This window comes from Myxine glutinosa, chromosome 9, assembly GCF_964187855.1.
Source record: "Myxine glutinosa chromosome 9, kmMyxGlut1.1, whole genome shotgun sequence".
Classification (NCBI taxonomy): Eukaryota; Metazoa; Chordata; class Myxini; order Myxiniformes; family Myxinidae; genus Myxine; species Myxine glutinosa.
Window position 1 is genome coordinate 57,059,554 of NC_136269.1, and position 19,583 is coordinate 57,079,136.

General features: G+C 43.1%; 1 protein-coding gene across 17 annotated transcripts in view; it reads right to left on the bottom strand.

Annotated features, from left to right (window-relative positions):
• The window catches only part of LOC137435371 (kinesin light chain 1), a 150,785-nt gene that overhangs the window by 96,473 nt on the left and 34,729 nt on the right, over window positions 1-19,583 (bottom strand). For all 17 annotated transcript variants that reach the window (XM_078784370.1, XM_078784361.1, XM_078784365.1 and 14 more), the window contains exon 2: window positions 2,483-2,571. The gene's annotated coding sequence lies outside the window, so the exon portion shown is untranslated. The remainder of the gene's footprint in view (window positions 1-2,482; window positions 2,572-19,583) is intronic.

The following is a 19,583-nucleotide window of genomic DNA, read 5'->3' on the forward strand; positions in this document are numbered from 1 at the left end:
TAACTGTTCGGCCGCGGTTACACCACCGCTCGGTCAAAATAACATCTAATCCACGGTCCGTAACAATATATATTGTTGTGGATATGAGAATTGTGTTTTTTTATTATGGTAAAATGTCACCCTCCTTCCTCCAGTTGTTGTGTATAAAGGTCAAAGGTCGTTCCCGTAGTTATTTCATATACCACACGTAGCCAATCATATATCCTTCTATACAGTTATCTCCTTATTCTATGTAGGTTAAGGCCTTGTCTTCCATTAATTAACACTCCATTGCACCAAATTCAAACAAGGTAGATTCCCTGCACATCCCCCCTTTCGTCAATTGCCAACTGCACTGGGCGGTTTGCTACATTCTGCCGCTGGTGTGGGGTTGTGTTTGTTTCACCCCAAACTCCATTAGCCACGAGGTCATCTCGGAGCCGAAGGTGGGAGGAGTCAGCCCAGCGCCGGGAACAAGGCGTGGCCTTGCCAACGCCTCCTCTAAGGGCGGGATCGGTGAGCCCTCGCGACCAATCAGGGCCGAGGCGACCTCACCGATGGGCGTGTCCTGGAGGCCGGCCACTTGATCGCCCGAGGCGAGATATAAGCGCGGGCGGAAGCCTTTGTGAGAGAGACGGGAGATATACGGCGAAGAGACAGCGAACCATTAAGTTGAAGAGTGAGAGAGTCCTGCGAGTTGCGAGACAGAGAGAGAGAACCCGTCACGCCAGACCCTCCACCAGCAGCTTTGACTCCACCAGGTAGCGTTGGCTCCACCAGGCAACTCCGACCCGTTACCCCGCGGGAACCAGGATCGGTGGCCGTTGAGGTCCAGCCCGACGTCCCGTGCGGGATCAAGCTCCAGCCAGCTCCATGCCTTCCTCTCCCTCCAGCCATCCACCTCCTGCCATTCCTGTCATCATCCCCCATGTAAGTGTGCTCGTAGTCTGTCTTTGTGTGTCTTGACCCTGGGTATAAGTAAGACTGCCATAGGTAAGCTAGCGTTGCACTGTGTCTCCTTGCTTCTTTCTGTCTTTTATTTTATTATCCTTCCTTCTTCCTTGGTTTCTTTAATTGTGTAAATAGTAGTAATAAATAGTATTCGTATTCCCAACCTTTTGCCTTTGTCTTCTTCTTCTTCACATCCGTCGTCTTTGTCTTTTCCCCATTGACAACCTGTGGCACGATTTGGCCAACGTTCAGGAATCGGGTCTAGTCGTTGTTAATAGTTCGTGCCGCGGTTGCTTAAAACCGCTCGGCAATTAACATCTGTCCGCGGTATGAACGGGGCTGTGCCACCGGCCTTTCCGGAGGTCGCGGTACAGCGTCAGGGACCACGTCTGTCAGTCATACGAGCGAGGGGATTAATCCCCCCCTTGGTAAGTGGGGAAGGCCGACGTTGGATTCCGTAACAATATGTTGGTGTTAAGAAGCACCCAAGCCAGATATCTGTCTCCCTCTGGTAAGTCTACCTGAATGTTGGGAATGACGGCATCATCTTTACAATTTCAGACATCCAATAAATAAATCACCAAGCCTGCCATGTTCAGAGGCGTAGAATGCGCCAGTTCACAGGCCTTGCACGGGCCCACAGTCATGAGTTTTGCCCTATGGTCTGCTAGATAAACTTTTTTGGACGAGTTGATCAGAAAGTATTTCAAATATTTTGTTTTTCAGAGGAACACCCTTTCTCTCAGGTACTTTTCTAAGCATTTTCCACTTCTTTATAAGCTTTGTGAGCCGTTTTAGGTAACACTTCTTATCTGGCACACACAATGTAGTTTCCCTGCAACTGTTGTTGCTTGAGGTCTTTATGCATGTGCGCTGAGCATTCTGGGGTCGATTGCATCATTTTAAAAGTCGCGTATGGACACAAACACCTTTAGGGTTTGTTTTTGTTTTTTTTTGTATACAAGATCGCGGCTCGTGAAAGAGCTAACATTAATCACACAAAAGTCAAACTGACACATAAAACATATAATAAGGAGAGCGGTAGACCAGATGGGGAGAGAGGGGGAAGGACACAAACACAACATTTGAGAGCAGGGACATCGAGAGATCTGTGGGAGGGAGAGGGCTTGGGGGGAGATGGGAGAAGTATAAAACATATGGACACTGCAAGGACTTCCAGGAAAGAAGTTGGAATTTCAAAAAAGTGGATCTGGGGTGAATTAGCGGAGGTAGATAAGATATCCCTTGAGGATGAAAGGGCCAAATACGGTGAGATCAGCCAAAGAAACATATAATTCCCACTCTTCAGTAAAATCATGCAGTCAATACATGGTTAATATATCAGTGGGTAAACCAATGTGGCCATTCTGAAAATTGGAAATAGTCAAAGGAGATAGAGCTTCCCTTCCCAATAAAAATCCTTCCATTTTCAAATCAGGAAAACGAATTACTAAGCAGAGTTGGTGTGAGTGAAGGACAAGCAAGTTGCAAGGCCTTTAAATTAGGCTCTCTCAGTATGTCAATGTTCAATTCGTTGAAGGTAAAGGCTCACCTAGAATGTCGCGTGCTGAGCTAAAACCCAAAGATCACATCACATTTCTTCTCAATTCACTGCTTGGCATTTCACAGCAGGCACGGAATCTGAAATATCACAAGGAGAGAAATTCCCAAGATTGTCGGCATGTTGTACAACAGAATAATTTTCGTTGTGTATATTCTTTTATTAAAACAGAAATATGAATAATTTGAAGATTATAAGTGAACTACATATTCAAGTGAATCAAAGCTCGGTTGCAAAACGAATTAAGATACATCACAATCTGGAGAATGTAATAAATCATTTGTCGTAACTAATTTAGGAATAGGACTCTTGGGCTGTACACTGAGACGTTTTGCAACCTCAAAGGGATTAACTTTGAAGGGTGTTTAAGTATTAGTTAAAAAAAAAAATTGAATCATGTGTTTGTTGTATTTGTATTGACTGTTGGAAGCAAATACAGGTGTCTGAAAAGTACTGTAAGCAAACTCACCTATTTTATTTTGTCATTACTCTATTTGTCAAGTAAAGCAGCTATTAAAAGATGGTTTTCACTTGTCTAATGGTTATTCTGTACTAATACTCTTGTATTATTTGCAGGTGTGCAATCATGGTGGAATATTTGAGTTGACACAATTTAGTGGCCCAAACTTGTTATGAAGGATCATCAACAGTGAGACAGACAGAGACACAATCAAATCCCCCTGAAAAACGATCAACTTGAAGATTTCTGGAAGTAATGTATAAAGAACCAAAAGAACACAATGGGAAGGTGGAATGGATCGAACACTTGGAAAAGAAAAAAACAACAACCAAGTGAAATGCCCCCAGTAATAATTGATGAGAAAAAAAAAAATTGAAGAACCGCCAAACTTTAAAAGCCCTGGCCCGGATGGAACTCCAAACGTCTGGCTGAAACAACTACATGCTCTCCACAATCACGATGCTCGAGCATTCCATGAACGCATCCAAGAGGAAAAAGTAATGGATGAGTGACTCAGAAGATAACACCTTCCTCATCTCAAAATCTGAGGAAATCCAACTACCTCATAAATATCGACCAATAACATGTCTACTAACAACATAAGCTTCTAACGTGAATAATCACATAAATGATGTACCACCCATCTAACAACAAGGAGGCCTAGAGGTAGAACAGAAGGGATGTAAGAGAGGATGTTACAGAGAAAGAGACCACCTACTTCTAATAAAGGCCAGACTCGAAAATTGTAAAATGAGAAGAACCAAATTGTCCACAGCATGGATACAACAACAACAACAGGCATTTTAAGGCCATTTTCCCTGCTAGAGCGGGGGTTAGCCTTGCGGTCCCCATGATAGGCTATGACCCAGACCCCCCAAATTTGACCTGTCGGTACCATACAGATGGAGTAAGGCTCATTGTGATTTTTTAGCAAGATTTGAACATTTTAGGTTTATTCGTTATTTAGACAGACAGACAGCGAGACAGAGAGACAAAGAGACAGACAACAGACAAATATTATTATACGCCTGCTTCGCTTCGCCAAAAAATGTGATATTTGCTAAAATTGGAATAAATATGTTTTTAAGGACCACAGAGTGCCGAGATCGAGATCGAGATCGAGATCGTATTTGTTCGAGAGATCATGATAAACCTAGAGTGTGGAGCAAGTTTGCATGCATTGTGAAATATAATGTAGCTGATGTTACAAACCTACTTTAGGATACTAGCTAATACCAAAAATTACACTGAGATACCAAAAGTAGTAGACGAATAAACCTAAAATGTTCAAAAGCTATGTTTCGTTCCAAAATATCAAAATTAGGGGGTATGGTTGAACATATTTTGAACTTTGCCAAAATATGTGCCCCAAACAACCACCATATTACAAAGTAATGATATATTCCAATGCAGTGGTTCCTTGCGAAGATTTTGAGGGGTCAAATGTTACTCTGGGAGTTTTCATTTTTGAAATATTGACAAAAATGTACAATGTGAATTCTGAACTCGAAGCGATTTCGACCACTTTTTCACTAAATTTAACATATTTTTTGTCATTATATCAATATTTTGATAAATAACCCCCACAAATGTTCTATATTTCTATTACTATATTAGTTGGCATCCAGTATGCAAATTATTGGCACTCTGGTCCTTAAAAACATATTTATTCCAATTTTAGCAAATATCACATTTTTTGGCGAAGCGAAGCAGGCGTATAATAATATTTCGGGTGATAACACAGAGATGGCCGAGAGTTATACACTGCTATCACTTTTTTTTCATATCTAGGGACATATATCTTGCTAAAAATCACAATGAGCCTTACTCCATCTGTATGGTACCGACCAACCCCCTTGGCTCATAGCCTATGACAATCTTCTCCATTTTGCCCTGTTTTCTGCATCTCTCCTTGTTAACCCCTTTGCCCGCATTTCTTCCACCATCTTTGGCCAAGTCTTTCTCAGTCTTCCCCGTCCTCTACTTCCTTCTACATTCATTTCCATCACTCTTCTCAACCAGTCACTTTCATCCTTCTTCAACACATGACCAAACCATCTCAACCTCTGGATAGACTACATAATTTAAGCTTTAGAATTTGGATGGTGCCCCACATTCACAGATGATAAAGTGCATGCAAATGTACAAAATCAACCTCAAGATAATCAAACTGATTGACAAAGCAATGGAGAAATGGAATACCATGCTAATATATAATGCCGCAGTACTCAGAAGGAAAGATCTAAACACCAGCACGAGGAATGAAAACACGTCACGGGATCTTCCAGGGCGACAACCTCTCATCCCCTCTGATCTACCTTGCTCTGGATCCATTTAATAACATCAATGAGCAAGGACACAGATACACACTAACACCCAATTAAGAAAGTGACACATCTACTGTACAGGGATTATTTAAAACTCTGCATGGAATACAACAACAGGCATTTTAAGGCCATTTTCCCTGCAAGAGCGGGGGTTAGCCTTGCGGTCCCCATGACAATGTTCTCCATTTTGCCCTATTTTCTGCATCTCCCCTTGTTAACCCCCTTGCCCGCATTTCTTCTTCGACCATCTTTAGTCGTAATTGTCATCGTTCTCTTTTTGAGGCAATGTTTTTATGGCCGGATGCCCTTCCTGACGCCAACCCTTTTAGTCGCCTCTTACGACACACAGGGATACGGTGTACCTATTCTAAACCGGGGTACACACCAGCATTCTTACGGCATGGAATGATAAAAAAATTCACAGAAATGAAATTAGTGAAACGATACTCTGACGACGTCCAAATGGAATTTGGCCGAGATAAATGAGGCAAATGCACATTCGTGCAAGGCAGACCAACAAAAATGGCAAACATAAAAATCTCCCGAAATGCAACACGGGAACGAGAAAACGAAACATCATACAAATACCTTGGAATAGAGGAGGGCCACCAAATTTGTCACAAAAATGCACAAAACAAATGCCAAAATACCTGCGTATAACTAGGATGATCCTGAAAACATACCTCTCTCTACCCAAGGAACAAAATCAAAGCCATAAAGCAGCTTGCAGTACCAGTGTTCCAATACAGCTGCAAAATAATAAACTTGCCATAAGCGGAAATAAAAAAAACGAGGTATCAAACCAAGGAAACCAGTCACTATCCACAAAATATTCTATAACAAGAATGACCACACCGTGATCACAACCTGCGACAAAATCCGGAAACGGGCTGATTGGGATATGGACATTTAATGCGCTATTAACAGATTAACTCGACACATCTCACCAATAACAGCTTCCGCCAGGGTTATATCAGAACGAGCTGATTTGTCCAGTGGTGATGGATTGTTTAACTCCAATATGAGATAACTCAAAAATGATGTATTGCTATTTTTTTAGGGACCCTCATACAATGCATGCTGACCGGTTTGATTAAATCTTGCTAATAATTTTGCCTCCGGCGACGAAGTCCGGCTGTCTGTCCGTCCTTGCGTCCATCCGTCCACGATAGGTTTTCGTTACCGCGATAACTTGAGAACGGCCAAAGGGATCTTAGTCAAACTTGATGCAGGCATGTACAATGAAGTAAAGATGAACTGATTGGATTTTGGGGTCAGGAGGTCAAAGGCCAAAGGTCAGGTAAAAAATACTGTTACTGCGATAACTTGTGAACCAGTGATGGGATGCTGACCAAATTTGGTACACTTATGTAGAATGATGTAAAGATGAACCAATTCGATTTTGGGGTCAAGAGGTCCAAGTCTGTAATAGGTCTATAACTTGAGAACGGCTGAAGTGATGCAATTCAAACTCAGTACAGGTATGTATAATGATGTAAAGATTAAGTGATTAGATTTTGGGGTCAAAGGTCAAATCTGTAATAGAGCTACAACTTGAGAACGGCTGAAGAAATCTAATTCAAACTTGGTACAGGTTTGTATAATGTTGTAAAGATTAAGCGATTCGATGTTGGGGTCATAGGTCAAATGTCAAAGTCTGTAATAGGTCTATAACTTGAGAATGGCGGAAGTGATCCAATTCAAATTTGGTATGGGTATGTATAATGATGTGAAGATTAAATGATTAGAATTTGGGGTCAAGAGGTCAAAGGTCAAAGTCTAATAGGTCTATAACTTGAGAATGGCTGGAGTAATCCAATTCAAATTTGGTATGTATAATGATGTAAAGATTAAATGATTCGAATTTGGGGTCAAGAGGTCAAAGGTTAACGGTCAAAGTCTGTAATAGGTCTATAACTTGAGAATGGCTAATGGGATTGAATTAAAACTTGGAACAGATATGTATAATGATGTAAAGATTAACTGATTAGATTTTGGGGGTAACAAGGTCAAAGGCCAAACATCATGTCAAGTACAAATGTGCTAACTTGAGCACAGCTGAAAGGATTTAAATCAAACTTGATTAAAGTATGATAATGATGTAATAATGTGCAAACAACAAACAACAACATGCATTTTAAGGCCATTTTCCTTGCTAGAGCGGGGGTCAGCCTTGCGGTCCCCATGACAATCTTCTCCATCTTGCCCTATTTTCTGCATCTCTCCTTGTTAACCCCCTTGCCCACATTTCTTCGTCCACCATCTTTAGCCAAGTCTTTCTCAGTCTTGCCCGTCCTCTACTTCCTTCTACATTCATTTCCATCACTCTTCTCAACCAGTCACTTTCATCCTTCCTCAACTGTAATAATGTAATGTGTGTGATGTAATAATGTGCGCGGAGGCATATCAGTCAACGTCGTGACGTCGAAGAGTGCCGTTCTAGTTTTTATTCAACATTGATCAGATTTTTCAGGGTACCTCATCATGAGTAACACTCGACCTAAACAAAGCCAATGGGAAATTTGACGCAACAAACCCGGGCAGTATATAATCAGTAGAGGCCTTCAGGCCATATTATTTTGTCTGGGTGTCATTGCCATGGTGGGTGGAGTCCGCCAGATATCTAATCCATTAGACAGATTTCAAAAAAAACAAAAAAAAAACAAACAAAAAAAAAACCGACCCCAAACAAGAACCACAACAACAACCACTATGCGGAGCTCTTGTAGACCTGCAACACGTCGCAGGTAAAAACCAATGCATCCCAAAAATGCCAAGAAACGGAAGTAGCGGCCTGATGGAATTCAACCAGATGCACAGTGCGATGAGTGTAAGACTAGCTGAGTATGTGAAATGCTCAACAGACTTTCGGATGCAATTTGTAAACAAACATGACCACAACAAATCTGAAAAAGTATCCCGAACTCACCTTGCAAATAATTTCAAAAAACAGGTGCGAATGGAAGATGCCACACAGGAAAATGAAACAACAAATACAGCCTCAACAATTGCAAAAAAGACAAAAGAAGTATATAAAAATAACTAGATGGTATTCATAGAATATTTACCCTGCGCAGTCAACTTGGTGTGAGCCAACTCTTCTGTTTTTGGACGTTTCTTTTTTTTGATCCAATATGGCTGCCAGAACACGTCAGCGATGACATCATAAATTTATATTCTCTAAATAATTGTTGCATAGATAATTCTCAATAAATTTCAAACTGATCAGACTAAGTGTTGTCCCTGTCGAATTATGACGTTTTAGGAGTCGCGGAAGGCGAGAGAACGAGGCCATTCGTAGGGTTCGAAGATGGTTTATTGTAACAGCAAGATCCAGCACACTAAACTCGAACGGAAGTCAGCATGCTTATATAAAGCCAAAAGCCCTCTTCGGAGGGCGTGGCTCCGGCAACCGCGCGTGCGTCACGTCCGCACAACCACAAGTCCAACAGGCCTGTGCACGTGTATTATGCCCAAATAAGGTAATCACATAAGGTAACCGCCACATGCGGTTACCTGCACATAAGGTACCCGCCACATACGTCCCCCCAGAATGCACTCCACGGGCCTATGCGTAGGCCGAGGCGACCGAGGGGTTGGGCAAGTCCTCGGGGGAGGCTGCCGAGGTTCCTCACGAGCCTCCGGAGGTTGCAGGTCGCGGGTGCAGTGCCGAGAAGGCTCGAGCGGTGCACGCGAAAAGCGGGTGAGCCAACCGAGGGGCTGGTCAAGGCCTCGGGGGAGGCTGCCGAGGTTCCTCACGGGCCTCCCGAGGACGCAGGGTCGGAGAAGTAGTTGCGCGAGGGTGACGAAGCGGCCGTTCCGCCAACGTCAGTGCGCACGAAGGTGACGAAGCAGCCGTTCCGCCAACGTCAGTGCGCGCGAAGGTGATGAAGCAGCCGTGCCTTCGGAGGGTCTTGGAGTAGGCTCGCCCCTCCGGTCGTAGAGGAGGAGCCGAGCGCGGTGCGCGAACCTCATAGTCAAGGCCGTCGTCGTTTCCGAAACTCCGGCATTTCGAAACCGCGTTCGAAACTGCGCCCGAAGCCGTGCGGGAGAAGCCGGCGTCCCCAGCTTAGGTGGCTTCCCTGGCTAGGGCGCGCTTGCCGTGTTCGTTCGCAGCTCCCGAATCCGTTCGGGGGCAGTCGGAGGTCACCAGTTTAGGAGTCGCGGAAGGCGAGAGAACGAGGCCATTCGTAGGGTTCGAAGATGGTTTCTTGTAACAGCAAGATCCAGCACACTAAACTCGAACGGAAGTCGGCATGCTTATATAAAGCCGAAAGCCCTCTTCGGAGGGCGTGGCTCCGGCAACCGTGCGTGCGTCACGTCCGCACAACCACAAGTCCAACAGGCCCGTGCATGTGTATTATGCCCAAATAAGGTAATCACATAAGGTAACCGCCACATGCGGTTACCTGCACATAAGGTAACCGCCACAACGTCATAATTATGGCATCAATGACATCATCGTTAACAACACCTATTCCCCATATGGAGTTATTTACAATGAGCCACGTTTCAATTTGTTCCATAGAGCGGTTTTGGAGATATAGAGGTGCAACGTTTATCGATTTTTCCAAGATGAAGCCTGTAACACATGACCTATGACGTCATGATTATCATTAAATTTTTCTAAAGGAGGAGGCGCTCCTATGGTGAAAATTTTGTGTCCATCAGACCAACAGTTCCTGAAATTTTTCTAACTAGCAACGGTACCCGCCCTATGGGCGGGGCTTCAATTGGGAGGCCCAAATGAAAAGGCTATCAGAAATTGAAGGCTTTTTTTCTTTTAAACGATTTATATATTAACATCCGTTAAATCTCGATCGGTGGAGCCGTTTGTGCGGCACCCGGGAAAATAACGGCATGCGGGAGCAAGTATCAGCAGGATGTGGCAGTGTGGGAGTCCACGTTTCTGATCCTCCATGCCGAAGTAGCCCACCACTTCTCCAAGCATTCCGCTCTTCAGATCCGCCATGAGAGATTTAAGCTTGATACTGAAGACGCGTGCAGTTAGTACTCCCGATGTCGTATGTACTCCCGATACGTGTTTCCTTCATTGTAAAAACTTCCATATCAACAGTTAAAAGGATTTTGAGCCAATCGGTGTTACGGCCTTGGCAAGATCGATGGAGACAGCGATCTGTTAGCGTATACACCGCCCAAGTAGCTATGTGGAACTCTCTCATGTAGAGATTAAACTCACGTCATTTGAACTTTGGCCGAGGTCATTATTTACTTTTAGTGATGTTTATATACGAATCAAAAAGAAGATAATTGGTTTTGGGTCGTCCTTTCCGCATATCTCGTGGGATTGTAAGTTGGAGAGACGGCCGTGATGGCTGGGAGGGGGTTGGAATTCTTTCAAGCAGGGATTCAACCCCTGTCCTTATAAAAGGTCTTTGTCCGAGGTCACCGAGTCCGATCGGTGCAGCCGTGCAGCGATCGGTGCAGCCGTTTGTGCGGCACCCAGGAAAACAACATCGTCACAATGAAAACATCGTCACAATGAACGTTATTGCGAACACGAATGTTATGCGGGAGTCCAAACCTGAGAATGCTGGAGACCAAAGCCGAAATTGGGAAAACTAAATAGCCTATTTTACTCCTGGAGATCCCAGGATTACCCACCCAAAATATCGTTGCGATCGGTTCAGCAGTTCAGATCGGTTCGGTTCAGATCGGTTCAGCAGTACCTTCAAACGGACAGACAGACAGACAGACAGACGGACATTTGGTGAATTATAGTAAGATAATGATTGGATGGATAAGTGTTGTATTTGTCGAATTATGACGTCATAACGAAGGCACGGATGACATCATCATTAACATATCTTATTCCCCATGGGGAGTCGATGACAATGAGCCAGGTCTCAATTTTTTTCCATGGAGTGGTTTCAGAGATAGAGGTGCGAAGTTTTTCCAAGATGGCGCCTGTACCACGTGACCTATGACATCATAATAATCATTGAAATATTCTACAGGAGGAGGCCCTCCTATGGTGAAAATTTCGTGTCAATCGGACCAGGAATTGCAGAGAAAAAAATTCTACTGATCGAATCAAGCGTTGTACTTGTCGAATTATGACGTCATAATTAAAGTACCGATGACATCATCATTAACATATCTTATTCCCCAAGCGGAGTACTTGACAATGAGCCATGTTTCAGTTTTTTTCCATGGAGCAGTTTCGGCGATAGAGGTGCAACCTTTTTTCGATTTTTCCAAGATGGCGCCTGTACCACGTGACCTATGATGTCATAATTATCATTTAAAAAATTCCACAGGAGTCGACGATCATATTCTGAAAATTTCGTGCCAATCGGACTAACAGTTGCAGAGGAATTTTTTTTTTTTTCATACTGATCAGATCAAGCGTTGTACTTGTCGAATTATGACGTCATAATTAAGACACTGGACATCATCATCAACGTATCTTATTCCCCATGGTGAGTACTTGACAATAAGCCATGTTTCCATTTTTTACATCGAGTGGTTTGGGAGATAGAGGTGTAACGTTTTTCCAAGATGGCGCCTGTACCACGTGACCTATGACGTCATAATATTCATTAAAATATTATACAGGAGGAGGCCCTTCTATGGTGAAAATGCCATGTCAATCGGACCAACGGTTGCCGAGAAAATGTATTTTTAAAATACAGACACGGCCACGTACGTACGTATTGAATGCTTAACCCCGCTTTTCTCTTCGCGACGCAGGGTAAATATCAAGAAATACACACCAACAACTGGGAGAATGACAAAAGAGCAGGAAAATACAAAAAATAATTGGACAGAGTGGGATAGACAAAGAAGGCTCATTGGAATGGCTAAGAAGAGGTCAGCTAAACTGGGACGGCAAACAAATCATAATAAATGCCCAAGATCAAGGACACTACACCAATGGATTTAAAAAGATGGTGGGACTGAGCCAGACGGACAATTGTATATTCTGCAAGACAGAAACAGAAAGTACTAGTCACCTGCTCTCGGGATGCAAAAATCTATCAGAACAACTTTACACACAATGACACAACATAGTATGCGAAGTGATTCATTGGTATATCAGCAAAAAGTTAAGCATCCCAGTCCCAGAAAACTCATGGAAACATGAACCAAGGGTAATCATGGAAAATGAGCACATCATGCTCATGTACGAACTGATGGTTCCATCGAGCATGAAAACAAAGCATTGCGTCCGGACATTGTACTCAGGAAGAAAAAGGAAAAAAAAGCATTGATGATTGAGATATCAGTACCTAGCGATTTTGGCCTAAACAACAGAGATTTCAAGAAAATGACCAAATATCAACCAGGACCTCAAAAATTAGGTCAAGCGATCTTGGAAGCTGAAGAGCATCGAAATTCTACCGATGATAATTAGAGCAACAGGAATGATGAAGAAGAACCTCACAGATTTACAAACCATCCCCGGGAATATTACCACAAATGAACTTCAACTGGAGGAAATCTGGGGTTTGGCAACGATCCTGAAAAGAGTCCTTGGTACAAAACTCTGAAAAAGTTGACCTGCTTGGTCCATGAACTGTGATCCCTTACCGAAGCAGAGGTGGATACTTTGGGTCCTGGGAGGATTCCGTTCCACCTCCTGAAACCCACAAATAGAGATGACAACCAACGAAACACAGACAGAGACAGACAAACACACACACACACACACACACACACACGCACACACACACACACACACACACACAATGGTTGAGTGAGGTTTTCACAGTATAACTTTCTAAAGTTTATTCTGCGTCAAGGACTTGAGATGAAAATCGACCGCACCCTTTGATTTCTTTGAATAATCACTTTACACACTGGGACTATTTGAGTATGGTTACAAATGAACTGCATTCCACTTGAAGGCCCCTGCTGCCACAAAAACAATACACGCTTCCAAGAAAACATTGCAAATATTCTTTGATACCATCAACTTTAATCACTCCACTTTTACTGAGCAGCAACCATTAATGCAATACTGTATTTAAAATGAATGCCAGCCTTCAAAGTAATGACATTTCCATTTATTTTTTAAAAGGTCAGAACAAAATTTAGTCTAATTTGCAAATACCTAATAATAGAATAACTTTTTTTTAATTATTATTATTATCCTGAGACAACCACCTTGGCAATGCAAAAAATGGTAGTGCAACATGCCTTACATAGTCTCTTTGGGAGCATTGAAGGATTGTTTTTGTGCCCATGACCTGATCCTGCGTACAACAAACATGTATGCAAAAATTGTTGGAAATCGGGCCAGTCCTGTTTTCTTCAATGATTTTCAGATGAAAAAATAAACACCCCCTCACCCCCCCCCCCCCCCACACACACACACACACACACACACACACACACACACACACACACACACACACACACACACACACACACACACACACACACACACACACACATACACACACACACACACACACACACACACAATTTAATATAGTAGGATGGCACCGTCTACGGTCGTTAAAAGTTATACAATACAGTACATACAATGAATCTTCAAAATTCTGGTTTGCAATTATTATATACTGGTCATCAAGGTTCATTCAATGGATGACATGGTGAGTATATTTAAAAAATAGAACGAGCAAAGGATACAAAGCCAGACATCCCTAAGCAATATAACTCGCCTACATTATTTATATCACCCCAATACAAATAGTTACTCCGAGAACGGAAACCTCTTTAAAAGTAGATAATTTTGTAAATATATAATTGTCTCCATTCCGTGGGTGTGTTTCAAGCAAACAGCTCGCCAACAGTCCTGGCACAGCATTTGATGAAAGTAGCGTCAACAGTTCCCCGGACACTGCCCAAAATAAACTTAAAACACGGTCCATCTGGGAGAGATGTGTTTCAAACAGCCATCTCAAAGTATCCACAACAACCTCGCATTATGGCAATTTGGTGCCACCCATTATTACTGTTAGAGGAACAATTTACACAAAGAAGACAAGCACAGATAATATACAGTCGTGGACAAAAATATTGGCACCCTTGCACTTTTTTCAAATAATGCATCATTTCTTCTAGAAAATTGCTGAAATTAAACAAGATCGGCAGTCCAACAGCGGCGCAGCAGGGCTTGTAAAATATTATAAACCACAGACAAATGATTAGCTTTTTAAACAGTCGCTAATGCTGTTTATAACATTAATCAAATAAATTTGGAGAAATCCCAACATCCCTGAGGTAAGCTTTACTTACAGAACTGAGCGAAGATCTACTGTAATCTATATATCCCACAAGGGCTGGGTAAATAACATGACCCTTCCTGCCACAAAAGTGCCGTTTTTCGTAGCTGCTTTTTGAAACCCACCAATTAAGGTTTTGTTTTGAAAACCACCAAGGAAACCCACTTTTCCTGCTGTTTAACACGAAACTGAAAAGGAGGAAGCCCGGGTTGTACTCATGTACCAAACAGCGAGCTAGCACTTGCCAAGCCAGCCGTTCCTTAATGGTTTTGAATGGTGTGCTTGCTCGAATGCTTCAACCAAATGGCGATCTCTCCACAAGAATCTTGGTAAATGAACACACACCCAATGTTCTTGAGACCTGACCATAGATCCACTGTAATCTATATACCCAAAGGGGAATGACCCTTCCTGATGCTCCGTAGTGAGCGGGTGTACTGGTAAATTAAAATGTCAGTCGGTGGAGGCAGCCGGTGGAGGCAGCCGTCGTAATGACATTTTATAGACGTACTGACGTAGCGTGATAACCGGACACAAAACTGCCGCTATAGTCAGGTTCACTATGTTTTTTCGTTCAAAATCATGGTAGATTAGCAAACCTATACATTTTTGGAAACGTTATTACATGGAAAATCTGAAAATCAATGTTTACATTTGCCAATTCCGACCAATTCGATTCGACCAATTCGACCAATCGACCAATTCCATTCGACCAATTCGACCATTCGCTTCGATCGACCATTCGACCAATTCGATCGATTCGATTCATCGAATTCGATTCGATTGACCATTCGACCAATTCGATTTGCCAATCAATTTGACCGACCTTTGCTTGTGTGGAACGGACTGTGAAAACGATGCGGACTATATTGTCAGATACGACACACAGGACAGTGATGACGAACTCTAAATGGCATATTCTGTAATCGTGTATGTTTGATGCCATTGACTGCCTGTGTATATTTTGTCATTGACTGCCTGTGTAGATGTGAAGTTATACTGACTGCATGTGTATATATGATTTTGCTGACTGCCTGTGTATGTTTGGTGATATGAATTATTGTGACACATTTTGATGTTATTAACTGCCTGTACAAAATGATAACATGTATTTGATTATGTAACTTATCGCGAATATAAAGACAGTATTTTGCAATTCAAAACCTTTGATTCGTGTCTTACCATTCCCCATAGCACTAATTTGATACTTTCATTGGATTCCTTGTCCCTGAAAATATAGGTTTAGTATATTTTAAAAAGTTTTTAGGGTAATTAGAGGCAGAAATAGAACAAAATATGTATTTTACAGTGGCCATTTTGAAAATCCAAAATGGCCGCCATACAGGTATCTATCTATAATTCCAGTAATCTCTGTCTGTACGTTTGTTTGTCTGTGACCGCTGTTTCTCGACAACCACGGGTCCGATATACTTTTAACTTGCCAGGTATATTGCTGGGGACCCGAGGATGTGCCTTTTCAAGGTTTCATATTAATCGGACAATTACTTACCGAGCTATGTCCAAAAAACGATTCAACCAATCAGAGAGCAGCGAACTATCGCGTGTGCCGAACGTGGCGGACACACTCTGCCTCGGATGGCACATTTGAGAGCGTATTCATTTATTTCACGTTTGCAAACTATGTTGGCGTTAAACTATGTTTTAAAACTAATAATAAAACTAATAAAAACGAATTTGCGATTCATTCGCTTTCCTGCGCGTTTGTGCACGCGATGGCGATTTCTTTACCAAACTCCGGAAGCCGTTCGCTTTGGACCAAACCATTTCATGTAAATAGAGGGGGGGGATTGTCACCACTCGCAAGCCGTTCGCTTTGGACCAAACCATTTCATGTAAATAGAGGGGGGGGATATAATTTTAGATATATATATAGTACGGGCATGCCCTAGTCTCTCCAAATGTAAACATTGATTTTTAGTTTCCTTATGCTATAACCTTTCCAAAAATGTATAGGTTTGCTAATCTACCATGATTTTGAACGAAATATAATTTATTGACATAGTGAACCTGACTACAACTTTAATATTGTTGCGGATATGAGGATTGCATTTTTTTGATTGTGTGTATTGTAGTGGTAAATTGTTGTGTAACATTGGTTGGATATGGCCCCTCCTGCCTCCAGAGATGTGTAAAGGTAAAAAGGGCGTCCCGGTAGTTATTCCATGAAACACCACATTGAAGGACACGATAAAACCCTTGTTCAGTAGCTTATATCTTATTATGTGTTTTAGAGTAAGGCCTCGTCTTCCATTAGAAGGACACTCCATTGCACCGAATCAATTAAGAATAGCTCCCCTTCAATACTTCCATTTCCCAGCCAAACTCTCCATCTGCGGGTAAAGCAGTTCACAAGCATGGGGTGCACGCCCTCTCATTTCGCTGCTATAGTGAATATGTGCTCCGTGCTCTGTTTGAACAGGAGGGGCGGGGTCGCCCGGGAGAGGCAAGCCCAGGGCGCGCCACGAAGGGCGGGGCTGTTCAGCCCCATGCCCAAATAAGGAAACAAGCCCGTGGCTCGCCACGAGGGGCGTGCCGTCGGCGCCATGCCCAAATAAGGAGACAAGCCCGTGGGATTACCATACAAGGTCACGAAACAGAGCACGGGGGGGAGGGCGGTACCGAAACCGAAGAGGGCGTGTCACACCCGGGCTGAAGGTTTGGACAGAAGGGTGCGACGATCGCTGGGACAAGCTACACCAGAGATACGGCAGATGAGTCCAGGTGCGTAAGAGGGTTGGCAGTCCACCGGGAGAGAGTTCAGAGTTGCACCGGAGTTGCGTGAGAGATACGAAAAGCCTTTGACAAAGAGCCGCTTCAACCAGCCCCGTTTCAACCAGCCGAGTGACCCTGCCGGCGTGCGCTGTAAAGCCGAATACAAGGAGCTGCCGGCTCCTCGCTTCCCACCCGGAGTGGACCTGCTCGCTGTGCCCTGGGATTCCACCTGCTCATCCCTCCCAAACGATTCCTACCCTTCCATCCATTTGCGTACGTGAGTTTGTTTTGTTCGTGCTGTCCTGGGTAGTAAACTAAGTCTGTATAAGCTAGTAATTTTCACTGTGTCACCTGCGTTTTCATGTCACCTGTAAATAATCGTGACTGCTCTTTTTGCTTATGTGTGTGTAAATAATAATAAACCCCGTTACTCTTCTGTAAGTCTTCTTCTTCTTCCTCTTTGCATTCGTCGTCTTAGTCTTTTCCACATTGAATATCTGTGGCGCGATACGGCCAACGTTTGGGTGAATCGGGTTTAGTCGGGGAACAACTGTTCGGTCGCGGAGCCTCCGCTCGGCAACCATACCATCCTTAACCGCGTACCGTAACAATATATTGAAGACAACTATGCTTTCGATATTTGATGATAATTTTAGCAATCGGTTTGTTTGTGTTTCACACTGAATGAAAACCGTAAAGGTAGAGCATGGCGATTGTGACATTTGACAGGTTCGACAATATGTTCGGCCTGAACGACATATAAATCAAAATGCCGGAGTGTGGAGTCAGCCGTGGTACGCCATAAAGACGTCAGACGTAATCACATCACCCTGTCATGTGACCAGATTCTCAGCTCTGATTGGTATACGTTTGAGGGGACATACATACATACATACATACATACATACATACAAACATACATACGGACAAACACTGTTCTCAACTGCTTTGCCCGATGGGCTATGCCATAAAAATATTTTCGTATCCACATGTCTATTTGTTTTGCAGTGGAACAAAGTAAAAAAGGCTGAAAAAATGACTAAATCTTAGCTTATTCCACACAGAAATCTTCAAATGTCCCGGACAATAATATTGGCATCTTTAATAAATTGTCAGAAATAATTAGATTTCAAGCAGGTGATTCTCCTTTACTTTGGAATTGAACTCACCCGTGGTAAGGTGCAGGTGCCTGCAATATAAAAATCACTCATTCAACCAGTTTGAATGGAGAAATGGAGTCATTCTGCTGTTTTGTGTCACTGTGTGTACCACAATGAGCATGGAGAAAATAAAGAAAACCAGAGAATTGTCTGAGGAGGTCAGACACAAGAATGTAGCCAAGCATGGACAATCTCAAGGCCACAAGTCCATCTCCAGAAACATTGATGTCCCTGTGTCCACCATACATAATGTTATCAGGAAGTTTCAGGCCCATGGCACTGAAGCCAACCTCCCTCGACGTGGCCGCAAGGGAAAACTTGATCGACGATTGCAGTGAAGGAGTGTTCGAATGGTGGAGAAAGCACCTCAATCAACTGCCAAACAGACTCAAGCTGACCTTCAGACACAAGGTACGACAGTTTCAACTCGCACCATCCGTAGGAGACCCAGGAGGACCCCACTGCTGAGCGAGAGAGACATAAGAAAGCCCAACTGGAGTTTACCAAAACACAGCTGAACAAGCCAAAATCATTCTGGGAGAATGTCCTGTGGACAGATGAGGCCAAATTTGAGCTTTTTGGTAAAGCACATCATCTCTATGTTTACAGGAAAAAAATGAAGCCTTCAAAGAAAAGAACACCTTCCCTACAGTGAAACATGGAGAGGGTTCAGTGATGTTTTGGGGTTGCTGTGCTGCCTATGGCATTGGGTGCCTTGAATGTGTGCATGGCATCATGAAATCAGGAGATTACCAAGGCATTTTGGAGCGCAATGTTCAACCCAGTGTCAGAAAGCTGGGTCTCCATCGAAGGTCATGGGTCTTGCAGCAGGACAATGACCCCAAACACACTTCAAAAAGCACCCAGGAATGATTCAAGACAAAACACTGGACTGTTCTGAAGTGGCCAGCAATGAATCCAGATCAAAATCCCATTGAACTCCTGTGGGGAGATCTGAAAACAGCAGTTGGGAGAAGGCACCCTTCAAATCTGGGAGAACTGGAGCAGTTTGCACAAGAAGAGTGGGCCAAACTGCCAGTAGAGCAGTGTAGGAAGCTCATTCATGGCTATAGGAAGTGCTTGACTGCAGTTATTTTGTCCAAAGGCCGTGCTACCAAATATTAAGTCCAGGGTGTCAATAATTTTGTCAATGCCATTTCTTTTTATTTTCTGATTTCAAAGAATATATTAAGTACT